This window comes from Colobus angolensis, unplaced genomic scaffold, assembly GCF_000951035.1.
Source record: "Colobus angolensis palliatus isolate OR3802 unplaced genomic scaffold, Cang.pa_1.0 Scaffold343, whole genome shotgun sequence".
Lineage (NCBI taxonomy): Eukaryota > Metazoa > Chordata > Mammalia > Primates > Cercopithecidae > Colobus > Colobus angolensis.
In genome coordinates, this window is record NW_012116744.1 from 105977 (window position 1) to 125816 (window position 19840).

Consider the following 19840-nt stretch of genomic DNA (forward strand, 5'->3'; position numbering starts at 1 on the left):
GAAGGAAAGAAGGAAGGAAGGAAGGAAGGAAGGAAGGAAGGAAGGAAGGAAGGAAGGAAGGAAGGAAGGAGCTTTCTGATGGGGGTACTCACCTTGTTCCTATCACCCCTCCCCTCCCTTTCTCTCCCCTCCCTTTCTTACCCCTCCCCTCTCCTCTTCGTTCTTCCCTTCCATCCTTATCTTTTCCATTTTATTTTCCTACTTTTCTTCCTTTTTCTCTTTCCCTATTGACATCTAAAATTGTGTTTGATGCCTGAAGGGTACTGGCTGTTGTGTAGGAACTGTAACTATTAATATTTGGCAAGCATTTCAACTCCTGCCCCCCCCGGTTCATGGAGCCCCGTTGGGTCTGATGTTGCTGAGTGGATCAACTAGAGACCCTTTGAGTTGATGGCACCAGCAGATTTGAGAATCAGGTGGTGTTGCCTTGAGTCAGGTCCTCGTTGGTTCTGAGGGTGGGAAGCATGTGGGAGGGCCTCTGCAAAGCTCAGCCTGCTTCCTTAGGGGAGAAGATCCCCTTTCTCTTACTGAGAATCAAAGAGAAGTGGCAGTGGACTCCTGGGCAGAGCCCTAGTGAGAGGGGCCCGTGGTGCTCTGGCACTCAGGCTTGAGCTTTTGAAGAAGCATTTTGCCTTTCCTTGGGATGAGAAGTTGGGTCCGGAGGCGAAATTTCCAAGCCAATAATGTGTTCAGGCTTTTTGAAAGTTTCCTGGTTGTTCAGGTGGGGAACCTCTTGGTGTAAGGGAAGACCTTGGCCACTCTGGGCCCACATGTTTCATAGGTGTGGGAGAGCTGGACAGTGCATTTCTGCCGAAGTGTGGGTTTGCACTGAAAAGGGTTACAAACGGTTCGCCCGTATGCAGACAATTTTCAGCTAGCTTACAGCAGCTGCGGCGCCGTGCTGATAGATTAAAAGCAGCAACCAGCCCCAGAATGAAGTGTATTAGAACTCCTGCTGGGTCGAGCTGGGGAGAGGCCCACACAGCTGTCATCTAGGCCAAGTTTCCAACTGAAACCTCAAGAACAGGATGGAACTCTGAGAAAAGTTAGCTTTCTAAATGAGGTGGCCGGCTGTTAATCAGGAGAGCGGGGAGAGGGACCCGTGGAATGCCGGGGATTTAGAAGATGAGGACGAGGAGGAGATTGGTGGAAGTGTCCGCCCAGACCAGGAACTTTGTACAGAACTGTGATTTCTGGGGCCAGGGAGCAAAGAGGCTGTTGCTGGCAGGGGACCCAGGGCTGGGCACAGCACCCCCTCCTTCTGCCTTGCTCCAGGCATGTCTTGGGAGTTGGGTGAATAAGAAGGACATCTGCATGTTTCCACACTATGTCCAAAGGCTCCAGGAGCTCAGTGCCACCACACCATGCTCAGGCCCCCGTGGCTGAAATGGTAGGGTGATTCTCGGATCTGGGGAGCTGCACAGATCTACTTTTGTCCTGGGAATTTTCACTGTAGAGCCACCTGCTGTCAGCTGGCCTTCGCTTTTCCCTGGCTACGACATGGGGGCCGTTTTGGCTTGATACATTTAAGGGATGTCTTCTCTTGTGTTGAGAAAGGCTCTTGGCAGGGATCAGGTCCTGGCCCCTGAGTCTGACTCAAGGCGGGAGAAGGGGGTCCTTCCCATTGTCACAGATGCCACTTGAGAACAAATCTAGCACACCCTCATCGTTAGAAAAACCAGCATGCTGAGAAAGAGATCTGGAAATATTCTCTTCTTTTTTTTGATACGTACTTATTTTTGCAATAAGCAAAATGCTTCCTGTTGGAAGAGTCAGGTGAGTCTTTGCTGAAAAAAAGGAATAAATCCAACTTAACTACATTGTGATTATAAATAGTACAATATATGGCCATAATTTAGTGGCAGTGGTGTTTGTGGTACATCTATAGCAAAGCTATCCATTTAACAATTTGCTGTGTCCTCACTCGGGCAGGCCACTGGGCAGGCTGTCAGCTGCAGGTGTGGCTCTAAGCATCAGGTGCACTGGGTCATCAAGGAAACACAAACCTGGGCAAAGAGCCTGCTGGTATCACACATCAACTGTGGCAGTCTTATGTTGGGAAGAGGCCTGGCTTCCAAAGCTGCTGTGCATGACCTTGGCCCATCAGATGGTGGGAAATAAGCTCTGCCCATTGATGGTGTGATTAGAGGCTCTTGAGCAGACATGGAACGGTGATTTCTTGCCTGATGAGCAATCAGGTTGCAGATGTTTTCTTGGATTCCTGAGCTGGCCATACCAGTGGAATGTGTATGTTTCAGTGGCAGGCCATGGGGAGGGGTCTCAGGGGTGAGGGAAGGGTGCAGGTGGATGCCATTGACCTGGTCCAAGGGTGTGGTTGGGACAGTGCAGACAGGCCTAGAGGCCAAAGACATGGCTCTGGGAGGCAGACTACCTTGGTTTGAGTGTGGGCTCTGCCCCTTCCTGGCTCGATGACTTTGGACAGGCTGTCCCACTTTCCTTGACTATAAAATCAAGATAATGACAGCATCTCTCTCAGAGAGTTGTTGTGAAGATTAAGTGAGATATCATTTGTTTTAGACCTTGTGTGTTGCTGTGAAGGAATACCCAAGACTGGGTGATTTATAAAGAGGTTTATTTGGCTCCCAGTTCTACAGGCTGTAGAAGAAGCATAACACCAGCATCTGGGGAGGGCCTCAGGCTGCTTCCACTCATAGGATAAAAGGGAAGAGAGCCTGTGCAGAGGCCATGTGGCAAGAGAGGGAGCAAGAGGGAGGGGAGAGGTGCCAGGCTCTTTTTAACAATCAGCTCTGCGGGAACTAACAGAACAAGAACTCACTTATGCTTCTGCCCCTGTGACCCAAACACCTCCCACTAGACCCCAGCTCCCAACACTACCACACTGGGGATTAGATTTGAACATGAAATTTAGAGAAGTCAAACATCTAAACTACAGCAACATGTAAAATGCTTATAGCTGGCCGTGTGGGCGCAGTGGCTCACGCCTGTAATTCCAGCACTTTGGGAGGCCAAGGTGGGCGGATCGTGAGGTCAGGAGATCAAGACCATCCTGGCCAACACAGTGAAACCCCATCTCTACTAAAAATGCAAAAAAATTAGCTGGGCTTAGTGGCTCGTTTCATGCCTGTAATTCCAACTACTCGGGAGGGTGAGGCAGGAGAATTGTTTGAACCCAGGAGGTGGAGGTTGCAGTGAACCGCGACTGCGCCACTGTACTTCAGCCTGACGACCGAGCAAGACTCCATCTCAAAAAAAAAAAAAAAAAAAAAAATGCTTACAGCTATGCTGGGCAAGTACCCAATGAACGTTGGTTATGTGGTCAAATTATTCCATAATCTTGAATAGTTTGACAAGAATCCTAGAACCTCAAAGCATCTGGTCTGATTCTAGAATCCATTCATGAATCTCTTCCACAAATGCCCAACTTTTCTTGAATGCCTCCCATGATGGTGAACTCACCCCAGGCTGCCATTACAATCAATCACAGACAACTTTTTGTGGATCTAGTTTCCAGACTGTACTTTTTTGGTGGTTCTCACTTGATACAAATACTTTTTTGGCTTCTTCAGTATAGACTCCCAAGAACAGTCCACAGCTGCCACCCATTGGGTGCATATCAGGCCAGGTACTGTACCAAACACTTTACCCACAGGATCTCATCCATCCTCCTGTGTCCTAAGAGACAGATATTATTTTGCCTCCATTTTACAGATGAGGATAAAGGGTCAGAGAGTTAATTTGTTTAAGACTCACACAGATCCAGTTCAGCTGGCTGGGACTGAGATCTGTCTGATGTCCTAACCATTATCCTTTCCAAGCAAGCTCAGAACCAGTCAATTCTTTGGTGTTTTTCTCTGCTTCTCCCTTCTCAACTGCAGTCAGCCCACTCTCCCATAATGGTTTCTTCCCATTGATGTTTTATTTGCATGATTTGGGGAGACTGTACAGGGATGTTACCTTCTGTGAGATATTATATCTATAGCTTCTCACAGCACCATTAAACTAGTAGGATAAATTCTGTCTGCAGGAGACAGAAACCACTCACCACTGTTGTCTAGTCTCTTAAATTAATAAAAGTAATAATCTGATAAACTGGTTATTGTAATTTATCCCCGTAAAGCAGAGCATGTGCCTGAATTGTCAATCGGCCCTCAAAGCAGTAGAAAATAGCCAGCAATTACCAGAGGCTCAGTGAACAAGGTGGCTGCAATCCTGGGGTCTTCAAATTAGTAGAAATAATGAATGCATCCAGAACACATCCATTTTTCAGCAAGTGCTGCATGGATTATAAAATTTATTATCAATAAAATTATTCATTTGTGCCCTATACCGCACTTAATGCACCTGAAGTGAGAAATTAGAAGTGTGTTTAATTCTGGGGCTGGAAGAAAATACAAGTGCAGCAAATTTGCAGTAATAGGAGAAAGTTAATGCCTGGCAAAAAAGGAATCAATTTAGTGATTGCTTTTATATTTTGGAAGAGCAGATTAGTTTTTCATGCTTTTTTGTGATAAAAGCATACAGATTCACTTAGATCCATGGTTTTCATATTGTTTTCAAAGAATAAAGAGAGGTTATGAATTAAGGGGAATATACAAAGGTGAAAAGTATGTGCATGCCATCTGTATTCTATGTATCTGGTGCATATATGTAATATATGTGTGTATATATCTATATATCCCTCTATACATCTATATACACACATACCCACAGTAAAGTAGATGTAGTAGCAATATAGTTGGTAAATATTTAATAACTTGCTGTCCGATAAAAAACAGAATTTTGGTTTTGTAGCCTTTGCCGATTTCTGTGGTGTAAATACTCCCACTGTGGGCCAGTTTCAGCCTACCAATATCATTTCGCTGAATCTGGAGTTGGGAAGAGAAACTCACAGTTGGTTCTCAGGAGTCAGTATAAACTGGCTCTAGCATAGCCCTATTTTATATGTGCAATGTACGTGCATATAGACAGACACATATTATCTCTATGGTTTAAGAAAAAAAGAAAGGAAACATAAATGCTATCCATCAGTTTGAGCCCTGAGTATCATCTGTGTATTTTCCCAAGTGCCAGCCTCCTTTAGTGAATTTGCATGTACATTTTATTCAAGTAAAGAGCAGCCTCCTGCCCTGGAAACACAGTGACTTTATTTTCATTAAGTTCCACATGCAAAAAGAGAAAAGAAAAGAAGAAAAGAAGAGGTGAAGAAGGAGGGGGAGAATCCAGGCTTGGCTTCTCTTGCATTAGCAACACTGGCTTGTCTTCAGCGTACTCGGCGGACTCGCCTCGGTTTTTATCCAGCCATTGTTCTTTTTACACCAAGTTTGCACACTGTGGCGCGTCTGGGGAATTTCAGCAGTTGGAATATACATGAAAAGAGTTCCGTTCCACTTTCATAAGGTCCCTGGATGGCTTGGACGAGGCCTCAAGGCCCCATGGTAGAGCCGGCACCACATTCGTATTCCTTCCCACACCACACACGATAGCACGGAGCCCAGACCAATCGAAAACTTGACAGTAAGCCTTTTGATTTTGCGGGGAAACCTTCATCATGCTGCAAGAGGGAAGGGAATATAGCCCAAACTGGACTTCATACTGTGGCAAGCTTGAAATCCCAGCCCAACCGCAGAGCCGGCTGATTGGAATAGTTGGAAACTGTGTCCAGGAATTCGGCTGCAAGAACTTGGCTCACAGCAACTTCGGCCTTTTTGAAAGAAAAATTGTCAACTGGGAGAGCCACTTGGGGCCTGGGTTTAATCTGTCCAGGCAGTAAAGATTCACGGAAATTATTGGCCAAGTTTCCCTAAAATGCTCAGAGCTCCTGCCTATTTGGGGACTCCGGGGGTGGGAAGGAGCAGGCTCACTGGCTCCTGGTGACAGCTGTCGTCACTGCCGTGATGATGGCAGTTGTCACCGGCTTCGACGCTATTGCTATTTTGTTAATCGCCAACCTGCTGCTTGTGAGATAGCAGAGTCAGAGGTGCAAACAAAGCCATACAGAGCATATGTTCTACTCGGTACCCTGCTCTCTCAGGCTACTGTGACAGGGTGGCAATTTTCTGGGCACACCTTTTGCCCAGGCAAAGTCACCATGACATTAAGATGGCCAAAGACCAAAGAGAGGCTAACATTGAAATCATAGATGTGCACTGGGTAAATCTACAAGCAGCAGTACCATTTGCACCTCTCTTGGGAGGACGTCTGTGGGCTTTCTTGACTGGGATGTGCCTTCATTTCACTCATCTTTGTTTGAAAATGTTAGTGAGTACGGGACCCTGCTATGAAATACCCGTGAAATTCAAGCATCTGGGTACCATTGGCCAGCAATGTCCTGATGATACTGATGTAGACAGTAGACCTTAGTTCAAATGCACAAAAGATGGAGCTTGGCGAAGGTCCACAGGGCCAGGAGTCAAGAGCAGACCGCCCGCAGGAAAACACGTTGTCATCAACTCTTCTTCCTTGACAAGGATATTAAGTCCTGGTCTTTTCAGGGGGGGAAGATTCATGCTCTTGGGACAGAGATAAGTCAGTGATGTTGAGATAGGATTGGGTCCAGCCACTCATTCTGGAGCAGGAGGGAGTTGGAGTAATTTCATCAGGGATGGATGGAGACTGGTGAGGATGTTCCCTGGGGCCTCCTAGAAAGATTAGGGGGAATCTCTCACCATCTGGCCCCATGCTGATGCTCTAACCCACCATACCTCATTAGCAGGGAAGGCTTTGTTTTCTGATTTTCTTTTTATTTCCCATACTCTACCCTGTTCCCTGACCCCTCTTGGTACTGAGTGGGAAAGTACAAAGCAGGAAGTGGCAATATCCCAGGGCTTTGCCCCTTTTGTGTGGCCGAGCCACAGATAAGTCAGTAGACCTCTCTGGGACTCGGTTTCTCTATCTGTGAGATGGAAAGTACTCCCCACCCCAGACACATAACTGTCTTTCAGAGTGGCGTTTAGGAGCCCAGGGGATGGTGAGAAGGTGGAAGGGGCAGCTGACTCAGGCCATGCCTGGGGCCAGCCTGGGCCAGGAATGTCCAAGGTTGGGGGAAGCCCCTGTGGCCCCTAAGGAGCTCAAGACTTGCCCCCACCTTGGACATCCCTGCCTCTGAGACCCCCTTTCTGAGTGGTTCTGATGTCATTGCTGGGCCCCTCCAGGTGGGACCCCCCCAAAAAAACTGCGCTCACTTCCAGGTATACCTTGGTGCTTCCCAATGCCAAGACTATTCAGGAAAGGGTAGAAACCTAGTAATTTCTCAGCTGGAGACTGTTGTAAAAATAAATGTCTTCTGGAGGTTGAAAGGTTGTCAAATACACACTGAGCCTAATTGGGTCCTCAAAATGTGCAATTCCTGCTGATTTCATGGAAGATGTGGACGTGGGATGTGTGTGCATGTACAAGTGTATGCGTATGTGTGTGGGTGTGTGTGGATCCCTGAGCAGAATTGGGCTGATGCTAGCTTTTGAGCTGTGTGGATTTGCATATCTGTGCAGGTGCCGGGGCCTCTTGATGGGTCCATTATTGAGCAAAGGGCATGATTTCTCCTGCACACTGGGAGGGCCCCTATAGCCACTTCTGGGCCTCCTCCTCTTATCCTGGATCACTTTCAAGTTGGGAAGTGACCCAGGGCTGGGGCCGGGATCTTTGCCAGGGCAACTCACCTTTTTCATGCCACGGAACTTTCTTTCCTTGCCCCCAACAAGTAAACATCTTAATACTAGCTAATGCTTCTTGAGTGCTCATGTGCCAAGCAGAGTTTAAGTGCTGTGCATCCTTTATTTAACTCATTAAGTCACCCCTTAGCCCTGTGCAGAGATTGTGATGATCAAATGCAGTGCACCTGTGAAATCTGCCCACCATTGCAGGGGTCTGGGGCCCTGCAAGCTCCATCCACAGGTCCTATGAATGCCTGCCCTGGTGAGTTGATCACCCGGTTCAGAATTGATCTCAAAAACAGTCCTTGCCTTTGTTTTTATGCAAGCAAAACTGGCTTCAGAAACCCCCACCACTGCAGGATGACCCTGTGTAGCTCCAGTCCCGCTGTCTGTTGACTCTCTCTGTGGTGGGATGCATGCCTTTTCCCCTCTGTGGGCTGTTTCCCTGCTTGCGGCTCAACCCCTCTGGAACCAGCCTTCTCTGGCTTTGGGGACCCCAGGTGCCCAGGCCTGGGCTCCTTCTCTAGATCTGGCTGCCAGCACTGAATTGATCACTTCCTTGCAGGGCTGGAACCAAGGGGGCTCAGGATGGTGCCTCTTCCTTGTGGCATTTCCTGGGACTCCTGCGGTCTCATCCTGTGGGTGGGAGGAGGCCTTCTGCCATCCGTGAGGCCTTTGTGGGAGATGAGTTTCTGCATCTTTGTGAACTCAGCGCTGTGTCTTCAGAAGGACAGGTTCCCACCCAAACCTCCCCATCACCTGACAGCTCCTCCAGCCCCGGCCCAGAGGCTGCTTCTGCTGCCATTTGATTCTCTCACCTGGCCCAACCTCGGGGCCCTGCAGCCATGCCATCCTTTTCCGCCCAAGCACCTGTGTCCCCACCACCAACCCCTGGGGTCAGAGGGTCAGAGCACTGCCCCAGGGCACCTGCTCCTAGGATCCCCTCATGCGGTTCCCCTAGCCCTGGTGGCCCCAGGAGTTCCTCCTTCTCATACCACCAAGCCTGCAGCCCTCTCCACTGTCGCTGGCTTGTTTGTTCAGCCAAGACAGCCAACCTGGGGAGGAGGAGCGGGCAGGGGCTGTGTCGTCTGCCCCCCTCCCTCCTCCTGCCAGGCGCTCATTTGTATGCAGAAGGGATTAGGCGGAATTTACCAGGGCCTCACCCTGGGGAGCTGCTCGCGCCCTAGGAATACTCTCCTATGGTGGCGTGCAGTTGGTAAGATTAGAACAGCCCCTCTGCCGCCCCACACGCCCTGGTCACTCTCCAGGTCGCCAACATCAAAATCATTTTCATTTATAACCTTTTTGATCATCCAGCCTCAAAGAGGGCCCGCCTTGTGTGACAGCGGGCACCAAAATGGCCCAATTATTTGGAAGAGGAGGGAGCAGCTGAAAACAGTCAGATGTGAGAGACAGGGCACTTGATCTGGGCTCATAGCTTTTTCCTGCCTTCTCCCACCAATATTTTTACAGCTGTTGACATATATTGAGTTACATGTGCCTGGGCTAGATCCCCGTGGTACTGTTTCAAAGATCTGTTCACCATAAAGTGTGCTGTTCTCAAGTAAATGACTGACTTCAAGAAAGCACAGTAGTTTAAATGTTACTATAAATACAGGAGCTAAGACATTTTAATTATAATTTTTGAGTTATACAGTGTTCTATAAGTACACTAGGCATTTACAAAAGAATTTGTGCTGAGCTTCAAGACACTGTGCTCTCTTGTGGATAAAGAAGTAACTGCAGGTGGCTCAATTCCGCAGCCCAGTGGCTGGACTCTTGTTTACTTGTGGCCAAGAAGGGCGGTGGGAGGCTGCAGAGTCTGTGGAGGTCTCAGTTTGGGATGTTGGAATCAATTCCACACATATTTATTGAGCTCCTCTTTGTGCAAAGTACTGAGCTAGGGGCTGTGGGGGCCTCCAAGTTGATAGGGCAGAAATCTCCACGCTCACGTGAATAGTCCCATGGGAAAGGACAGCTAGCAAATCAATGTGAGAGATGCTGGGATAGAAAAATCTGTATGGGAGCTCTGAGAAGGGGCATCTAACTCTGCCTAGGGTGAGAGGGAGGGCTTTGGAGAAGAGGGGACACTTCTGCTCTGACTTGAAGGGTGATAAGAGCCACAGGGAATGTTTGGAAATGAACAAAACCAAAGTCAGTCTTCAGCACATGAGCAGTATTCTGGGCAAGCTGCATGGACTGCCTCTTTCTATATGTGGCTTGCCTTTCCCCAATGCCCTTTAAATCCTCTACTGTCCACAGTTGGAAAGCTCCAAAGTGATCTGGTGGGCTTGAAAACTCAGCCCTTTGATGGGTTGAGTGGAAATAATTCCTAGGTACAATGGGAGGGAAGCAGGTCTGTGGTTCTCATGTTATTGTAGTTTTGATGGGAGCAGCCTTGTGGATCATCTTCTTGTGTATGCTCCAGTGCTGAGGCATTGGGTTAAGGAAAGGAGGCAGATCTGGACTGACACATGACTATTATCCACCTGACATCCACCCATCCATCTATCCATCCTTCCAACCTCCTCATCCCATCAGTCCATCCATCCACCCATCAACCTATCCATCTCTCCATCTCCCCAACCTCTTCATTCCATCCATCCATCTATCCATGCACCATCCCCCCATCCATTTATTTATTCACCTATACACTTATCCATCCATCCACCCAATCATTCATTCTTCTATCTACCATCTACCATCCACCTGTCCATGGTTACATTCACCTGCCAGATATCCGTCTACCCATCCACCATCTATCCATCTATCTGTTTATAATCCATGAGACATTATAGTATATGGATCAAAAGCAAGGATTCTGCAGTCAGGTTTCTTGAATTAATGTCCTACCTTCAACACTTACTAGCATTATGTCCTAGGAAAGCTACTTAACCCGTATGTTAACCCTTTCATCTACAAAATGGGAAAAAATAGCAGAGGACAACAGAAGCTAGTTGGCAAAATTAAATAAGATACTACATGCAAAGTGCTTAGCACAGTGCCTGGCATGGTAAGGGCTCAGTAAATGGTGCCTCTGTTTATTGAGTGATGCCTGTAGGCTGGATGCCACCCTGCTCAGCCTGAACTGAATTACTGGTGCTCCAGGTATAGACTGCAGAGTTTCCTTCCCAGCTTCTGCCTGTGGCAAGGGCTAGGATTTTGGAGTGGGAGGGACCTACTGACATAGACATTAAGGATCATTAAGGAATGACCAGTATATTTTGTTTTTATTGTTGTTTTAGGGGGGAAAAATGCTAGTTTTTGATGTAGGTGTGTTTAATATGTGTCCATGAGGTCTCTTAATTTTTTTTTAACATTTAATTATGAAATGAACCCATTACTTGGTGAGTTGTCTACATCCCAGTTTCCATCTTGACCAAGCTCTTAATTTTAAAGTGCCATTTTAAAGCATAGACTCAATGCCACTTACATCCAAATTCAATCATTCTTTGATTGTTCTCACAGATTTCTTCAAGCTACATGTGTTGAGCACCAGCTGTGTACCAGGCACTGTGCCAGGTGCTTTTGTCCTGAAGGTCTCGTGTAAGATTTATATCTTCAGAGGGAAATATACCAAAATCTTGACAGTGGGTTTCTAAGAGGGGTAGAATTAAGGGCGATCTTTATCTGTTTTTGTATTTTGCAAATTTCCTAGAATAATAATATAATGATTTCATATCAGAAAAGCCAACTGAAAATAGTTCAGGGAGATCAGAGAGCTCACAGTCAACCAGAAGAACAGCCATTTATAATAGCCAAAGTGATACCATAGGAGTGTATTAATGTAATGAGTCCCTGAAAACAAATGGAGAACATTGAGTTGGCGTTTTCAGAACAACTGGTCCTGGAGACACCCTGGGTGCCCACCACCCGCTGCCCAGTCGATTCTTGGCACTTAGAGCACCCTGTTGAAATGGTTTAGACTGGACAAAGTAGGGAGAGGATGTTCGGCCAGATTGTTTAGGAGGTAGTTGGGATTTGGGGGCCTGGGTCAAGGTGTGGTCACCAAGGTGGGCTGTGAAGGAGGTGTGGGTCTTGCCCCGAGCTATGGCAAATGGGTAGAGGAAGCATTCTCATTCTTAGTGCATGTGCTCTAAGGCACTACTACCTGAGGATCTAGGATTGGGGAAGGGAGGAAGTCCTTAGGCATGCTTCAGACTCCTGATTTGAATGTGGAGTTGGAGCTGTGGCCTCAGGTGTGGGGTCTGTAAAGTTGGGAGCTGGATAACTTGACTCTGGGGCTCTCCAGCATGGTGCATCCTGTTCTAAGTCTGGCCAGTGCCAGTGTCGGGAGAGAAAAGATATCATTGTTTTGGGGGGACCATGAAGCCCAGCGAAGGAATGGGCACTGGAGGGGCTGTTGGGGGTCCCCTCCACCTCCAAGGTGGGACTGTGTTGGGCTGAAGGCATTGCTCTTCCTTTTGCTAACTTAGCAAATTTGTTTGGTTCAGTCATATCACTTTTGGGGGGCTTCAGTTCCCCCATCTAATGGAGAATCTTTCACTTCATCTTCTGAGCAACACTAATGAAAATGTTATGAGAGAATCTTATAAACAGGGGAGCCCTATGCCAGGGAAAGATGTTATTTCATAAAAAGACTTAAAATTATCATCTAATCTACTAAGAGTGGCTGTTATTAAGAAATACATATAAAATTGATCATGCCACTGCACTCCAGCCTGGGCAACCCCATATCTAAAAAAAATTAAAAATAGGCCAGGCTTGGTGACACATGCCTGTAATCCCAGCACTTTGGGAGGCTAAGGGGAGAGGATTGCTTGAGCCTAGGCATTTGAGACCAGGCTGGGCAACCTAGCAAGACCTCACCTTTACAAAAAAGTAAAAAATTAGCTTGTGGGGGCGGTGCATGCCTGTAGTCCCAGTTACTCGGGAGGCTGAGGCAGGAGCAGCTCTTGAGCCCAGGAGTTCAAAGCTACAGTGAGTTATGATTGCATTATTGCACTCAAGCCTGTGTGGCAGAGCAAGACCAAGACCCTGTCTAAAAAACAAAATATAAGAAAAGAAATATACATAAAATTATAATGGTTATATTTTTAATCATGACCATAATATTGAAACTGTTGTAATTATTAGAACTCTAATAATTATTAGAATTATTAGTATTGTGCCAGATACTGCACGGGTAGTACCTCTAACACTTCTAACATCCCTGTATAAGGTAAGCCTTATTATCATTTTTCCAGTGGCTTCATGTGTATTTGAACCCAGCTCCTTCTGCCTTCAGAGTCTGTGCTCTGTTGAATCTTAACACCCCCGAAAGCATGTTTGATTTTTTAAAAATTAATATTTAATCTTTACAGCATCCCAGGAGAAAGCTGGGGCCGTTTTTCTATGCCCATTTTACAGCCCAGAATAGCCCTGCTGGTGCCTCTGCCCTGGGCCTTCTGTTTGTTCTTGCTTGCACTGTAAATACTGGTTTCCAGGGTAGAGCGTGTCCAGGTGTGGTCGGGTCTCTCCTGCATCCCCCATCACCTCCTGGAGGGGTGGGGGCCCTTGGGGAGTACCGCTGGTTCCTCTGCTTGCCTTGTGGGATTGTGGTCCAGCCTCTGAGCGAGAGCCTACAAGCTGCCTTCCATCACCCAGGCAGGACCCTGTGTGAGATTTTTGCCTTTTGCTTCTTGCCCTTCCTGAATGACATGCTTGCACTTGTCCCTTTGGTTTAGCTGAAAACCGAAAGTGTGTCTTCTCAAATGCAGACTGACGTGCTTCTTTTATAAATTCTTGGGCATTACTATTGATTTTTGGCTGAGGATTTCGAAATCCTATCTCTAGGACTCCTGAGATTTCCCTCTGCAGTAATAATGCATTGTCATTCTTAATATCTCCAATCTCTGACACAATATTCATATCAAGCTGGAGGAGTGGCGTCAGCACAGCCTCGGGGACGGTCCCTGGGCATGGCGGGGCTGGCTGCAGGGGCTGCGCTGGCCCCTTACCCCCCTTCCACCCTGTCTTCTGGAAAACTGCTCCTGGCCCACCCCGCGTTTGCAGGGGCCTAAGATTGCATCAGGGAGACATCGAGTATAAGAGAATTGATTTCTACCCTTCTCATTGCACAGTTTTTACTGAGGCCCAGAGAGGGGCAGGAGCTTGCCCAAGGTCACACAGTGAGTCAGTGGCAGAGGAAGCTTGTACCCTGGTCTCCTAGTTCAAGGGTCATCAACTCTTTGTCTGTGGAGGCCAGGCATTAACATAAGTTGGTGCAACAGCTGCACGTGGGACAGTGAGGGTTATGCAGACCCCGCAGAGAGCCCACACCCCTTCCATGGCTGCCCAGGGAATTGCATATGGGAGAGTCCAGATGTTCTGCGTTTTCAAGAGAAGCCAAAAGCCCAGATTTTAATACAAAATTTCTTGTGTTTTAAATGTTGGCAACTAATTACAAAGTGCCTGAGTGCATGCACACACACACATGTGGCCCTAAAACAGAACCACAGATTTGAGTTGAAGATGGTACAGGACTTGCACAGTGTACAAGTGGGAGGTCACTCCTTTGGTCCAGGTGTCCAAACACCTTGACTTCCATCTATGTCAGATGACTTCCTGGCCATTCCACTTGTCCCAGCCACAGAGTTGAGGGACCCACTCTCAGTGTCCCTTCCAGCTCCTTGTCTTCCAGCTCCCACCCACTCTGGCTCAGCTGTGCCCCTGAGGGTCTCATCACCCTTCCTGGGAGGAAAGGAGGCCTTTCCTAAGCAATCCTCCTCTCTGGATCCCAGTTTCCACGCACCCTGCGTTTTGCAGCAGGTGCAGGTCTGATCCCACCTCCTGCCTGGTTTGTCCTTTGCCCCCATGCTGCCAAGGAGACAGAGCTACTAGTTTGGACCTCCTGGGAGTGTCACTGAATAGGTTCTCACTGAGGGATTGTTTTCCTAGTCCTTGGAATGATTCTGCTTAGATCATAAAAATAAAAAGACCGTATCCTGGGTACTTAGAGTGTGTCTCTTGAAGAAGCTGATGTGTGTGTATTTTGGGAGGGGGGATGAAATTGTGTTTTGAGATGCTAATAGGAACCAATTCCTTGCACCTTGCAAAAATGACTGATGGAGGCTTTAGAAACTTTTTGGCAGAAAAGCAGAGCGTTGGATGTTGGAACTGGGGTTGAAAATCTGTGAAAATTAAAACAGCCAAAAAAGTGCTGTTTTCTTAGTTGCAAAAACATTTTGTCAACCTGATAGGAAGTTGTGAGCAGGAAGGAGGGTGGTGGGAACACACATCCCTCCCAGTGTCCCAGCTTGAGGGCCTTCTGTGGGGGGCCCACCTGAAAATGGGAAAGGGATGGCTCTTCTGTTTGGGACATGATGATAAGGGAGAGTGGAGAGAGATGGTGCTGATTCTGCCTGTGGCCCTGTGAGAATCACCTGTTTCCTCCTCTATCTCTTCATCAGTCCAGCAACTTCCTGCAAACCCAGCCACCAAGGGGCCCCTCTAGGTGCCTGCAGAGGGAGGCCCAGCCTGATGCAGGTCACTCCCAGGCAGGTGGTGCCTCCCCTTCTGTGTGTGTGACCACATGGGCTCTGCCCAGCAGGCTGTGGGCAGTTGGCAAGCAGCCCTCAGAGCTAGACTTGTTGAGCCAGCCACATCCCCAAAATCATTGCTGGCATGAGTGGAGAGCCCCTTTGGGGAGCCCTGCCTTCCCTTGTCTGTCCCTTGCTGCCCCACAGCTGTCCCTTATCCACAAATGATGTCCCCATGCTATGGCCAGGGACCCAGTTATCCCCAATGTGGTTAGAAGTGGGCACTGAGTAGGTCCAGGAAAGGCTTAGGGAAGGCATTGACTGCAGGTGCTATAGAAAGAGAGCTGGAGACATGGGCTTTGGTCCTGGCTGGGCCACAGACTTGTGTGGCCTTGGCCAAGCAGGCTTCTCGTTCCGAGCCTCAGTGGTCCTGCTGTAAAACGAGGGAATCGAAATAGGCAGTGTTTTCCACATTGCAGGCTGCAACCCATTAGCAAATCATGAAATCAACTTAGGCAGCCACAGCCAAAAAAATGAAAGAGGAAACAGTAGGGCAGAGCAGAACACAGAATGGAAGAGAAGGGATGAGGAAAAGGAAAAAGGAAGGATAATGTCATAATCCATCCTACTGAATAAGCTCACACATGGTTCCATGAAACTTGCTTTGGTTTCCATGTGTATTAATGTGCTGCTAGGTCATCGTATATATGCTTCTTGCTGTGGGTTGCAGTTTAAACAATTTGAGTCTGGGCTCAGTGGCTCATGCCTATAATTCCAGCACTTTGGAAGGCCAAGGTAGGAGGACTGCTTAAGGCCAGGAGTTCGAGACCATCTTGGGCAACATAGCACGACTCTGTCTATATTGAAAAAAATTGGCCGGGCATGGTGGCATGTGCCTGTGGTCCCAGCTACTTGGGAGGCTGAGGTGGGAGGATCGCTTGAGTCTGGGAGGTCGAGGCTGCAGCAAGCGGTGATCGTGCCACTGCACTCCTGCCTGGGAAGCAGATTGAGACCTGTCTCTCAAAAAAAAAAAAAAGGAAAAATCAAAACATTTTTGAAAAATACAGAGTAGCTTATATAAACATTCTTCTAAGCCTTATGGTTCAGAAATGTAGTTAGTTCACTAGTAGCTGGATTGATCTTGAACAAGTTACACAATCTGTCTGTGATTCAGTTTCCTTATCTATAAGATGGGAATAACAATAGTGCCCAGCACAAAAGGATGTTACAAGGACCAGATGTGTGAATTTATGTAAAGTATTCAGCACGTTAGCACACAATCCATGCTCCATGTTAGCTGCTATTGCTGAAGCTGTAGATGCACCCTTTTACCTAGGGAAGGAGGTGCGGTCCCAGACCTGTCACCTTCTTAGTCAGCCAACCTCTGGAGGGGAGGAGAGGAAATGGGTCTGCTGTGCCTCAGTTCTTTGGGCCCAGGGACAGTCCCAGGGAGCTGCAGCTGATGTGGGCAGGTTCACAGGGGAGCCCATGCCCCTAAGCACAATCATGCACTTTCCTGGTAAGAGCTTTTCTCTGCCCTCTAGCTAGAGGTCGGGTGGGACCTTTGTCTGCTCTGAGGGGTGCAGGCAGGGTGGGGCATGGCCTGAGTTGCAGCCCAGACCCCCAGCCTGCAGCTCCTGCCTGTTCCCACCCTCAGTCTTTGGTGACTCCAAGACCGTCTCTCCTGCCCACCATTCAGTGGGCAGAGTCAAGAGCCCCATGGCCCCAGGAATCCGAAGCCAATGGAAGTCCCCACATACAGATCTGTGATCTGCCACCATCTAAGCATTTCCATTTTGTTCGATAGTTTGAGTCTTTGAACCCTGTGGCTCCATTTTGAACCATCTGAAGTGGACACACATCTATGACAGTAACTACTTTTTTTCCTACTCTTCCCACTTAAGAAAAAAAAAATGCAAGATAGGCCTGTGAAGAAGTGTTAAAATGAAAAGGATAAAGAAAGAAATGAAGTTGTAGAGGAAGCTGCCTGGTCAGACCAGTGTTGCAGTAACTAGGAACTGGAAGGTGCAAGATGAGTCTCTAGAGAGGCGGAGAAAAGAGGGATGACACTGGGACCGCCTTTCTGGCCAGGGGTAGGAGTGTGGGTCCGAGTGTGGATACCAGAGGAGTGGAGAACGGACCCTGCGCTCTTGGGAAACTTTTCCTCGTTCAGGCACGGCTTGCCTGGCAGCAAGGAGCAAGGTCATTGGTTCGATGTCAGGGGAAGGCTTTGTGCTTCCCTGAAGGCAGCTGTCTCCTTCTCTCCCTTCTCTCTACTCTGCCTTCCCCATCTCTCTCCTCTTCTCTTTCTCCCGAGGTGCAGATGGCCACATTTGCAGGTTAACTGGAACAGCTGGAGATGCATTATTAGTTTCCTGCTGCTCCTTCATATTTGCTTGGATTTTTTTTTTTAACAGCAACATAATTTACAACTAGTACACTGGTGTCAGAGCTGGCATGTTCTAAATCCGCATCAGATTTATGTAATGCCGTTGCTTATCAGTGAATGAAGTCATAATTATTGCTTTGTACCATTAAATAGCATAAATATATAAACTGTTATACAAATTGCAGCAAACGTTTCCTCTGGGGAGCTCTAGACCAAATTTTAATGTCGTGCATTTGTCTGGGATGGCAGTTTCTATGGTATATAATAATGTTGATAAATTTTACTGTAGCAAGTGACATTTTAAAGCATTAATTTTAGTGCTAAAAAAAATTCTGAAGAATGCTCAGACCAAACTGGGAGATGCTTGGAGGACCCATTGGGTGAGGTCGGGTGAGGTGGGGGTTTTTCCTTAAGAGGACAGTGGGTGACATGTGGCACTCCCAGCACTCCTCCACATGAGATCACCCCTCCTCTCTCAACTCCCCAAGGAAAGCGGCAGATACATTTTCCATGGCAATGATGATAATTAATTTCAAAAAATTCAAATCGATTCATTTCTGCCTTAAATTTGAGGTGTGCAAGGGAAAATGGAAGGAGGCTGTGGAAAACGCGCAATTGGTGGGGATGGTCCTCGTTGTAACCTCCTTCCCAATTATGTAAATTCTGTGTGGGGTGAAAAAAATCCCCATCCTAATTAGAGATGCAACACCTGGCCTCGGATGATGTTTCAGATGCCAGGCGTGCGCTTGCATAGCCTCCTAAAGCCATTATCGTCAAGAGTGACTTTTGCGGGAAGCCCCAGGACAACGCCCGGCATTTACCTGCTGTGCTCTTTGGAGAGCCGGGTGGCTGTGGCGGAGCGCTGGAAGGAGCGCGCCATCCTCCGCCTTCAGGAGAGGGCGTGGGGCCTGGAGGTTCACCGTCAGGGCCCACTCGCCACTGTGGAGCTGACCCAGGGAGTTGGAGAGCATGGTGCCAGCTGCTCACCCCTGCTATATTCCTGGGCCTTGATGAATGGGAACATCCTCTGAGTTCCATCCCGAGTTTTGTTACCATCCTTTGTTTTTATCCTGAGTTTTCAGGTTTCATCTTTTTTCTTATGTCCCTGACTCCCTCCCTTGAGATTCTTAGAGTGCTCTGCTGAGCCTCGTGGCTCTTCTTGTTAACATGGTAATCTTAGAGTCGTCTTTGGGTATGTGGGAGGATCACGCTGGTCCTGGCCCCTTTGTGTTGGGTGAAGCCTTGTGGCTAATTCTGGCCAGAGAGCTGTGAGTGGAGCATTTAACCAACAGGGTGGAAACTTTCAGCATTCTCTCTTTCCCTGGGGCACTCTCAGCATCTGAGTGTTTTTCACGAGCAGAACCCCCTGCAATGGACATGAAGGGCAGGTGACAAATAAACCTTTGCACCCCTTGAGATTTTGGGTGTTGTTACTACAACATAGCATTCCCTATCCTAATACACAGGTCTTTATTGGTTTCTCTAAAGTTCATGACTTTCTGCAGGGTGTTGAGAGTGTGGGAAAGCTGGCTGATTGTTTTTTTTTTTTTTTTTCTGCAAAGAATATCAAGTAGATAAAACTTTTGTCCACTCTGGACAGTGAGAAAACTGAGGCTCAGAGGAGTTAGGTGACTTTCCTAAGATCACACAGCTTCCAGGCACCAGGCATCGACGTCCCCCAGTTAACAAATGTTATGCTCTTTCTTCTCTCTTGCTTTGCCTTTGAAGAATGAATTCTCTTTTGCAGGGGTCACAAACTCAGTGACCTTTGAGGTCAAGCAGATCGGGGTGGGGCTGAGGAGTATAGGACAATAGGGGTGGGGCTGAGGAGTATAGGACAATAGGGACTGGTAAGAAGTGCGGGGAATATTCGAAAAGCATTAAGGTTCAGCCTTGGCGTTTAATTCTGTGCCCCCTGATGACATCTCGAGCTTCCACGGATAGCTTCAGCTGCTGTGCGCGCTCACTATGAGTGCCTCCTTCTGATGTCTTGCCCTCGAGTTTAAATCTTGAACTTTGTAATGGAAGTCTCACATGCTCATCCCTTTATAGCCGCCAACTATCTGATAAAGTCCTCTACAGTTAGGATGGGGACTGGCCATTAACATCCTAGTACTCTATCCCCGAGTGACCTTGTGAGTTATCGAATCCTACCTCCTCCTTTCACAAATGAGGTCTCTGAGCTCAGAAAAGGGACCAACTTACCCAAGGACACCCCACCGAGCAGTTTCTTAATGAAAGCGTTTGTACTGTTTGGAAGTGAAGGAAGTCACAGTTTAAGTGGATGGAGGGGGTGTTGAAATGGAATCGAGAACAGCCAGTAGGAAAGGAAAATGTGT

At 47.7% G+C, this 19840-nt stretch overlaps 1 protein-coding gene across 2 annotated transcripts in view; it reads left to right on the forward strand.

The window, feature by feature from the left end:
- LOC105519275 (zinc finger protein 423) overlaps nucleotides 1-19840 on the forward strand; it is a 171714-nt gene that overhangs the window by 96627 nt on the left and 55247 nt on the right. The gene's annotated exons all lie outside the window — the stretch shown is intronic.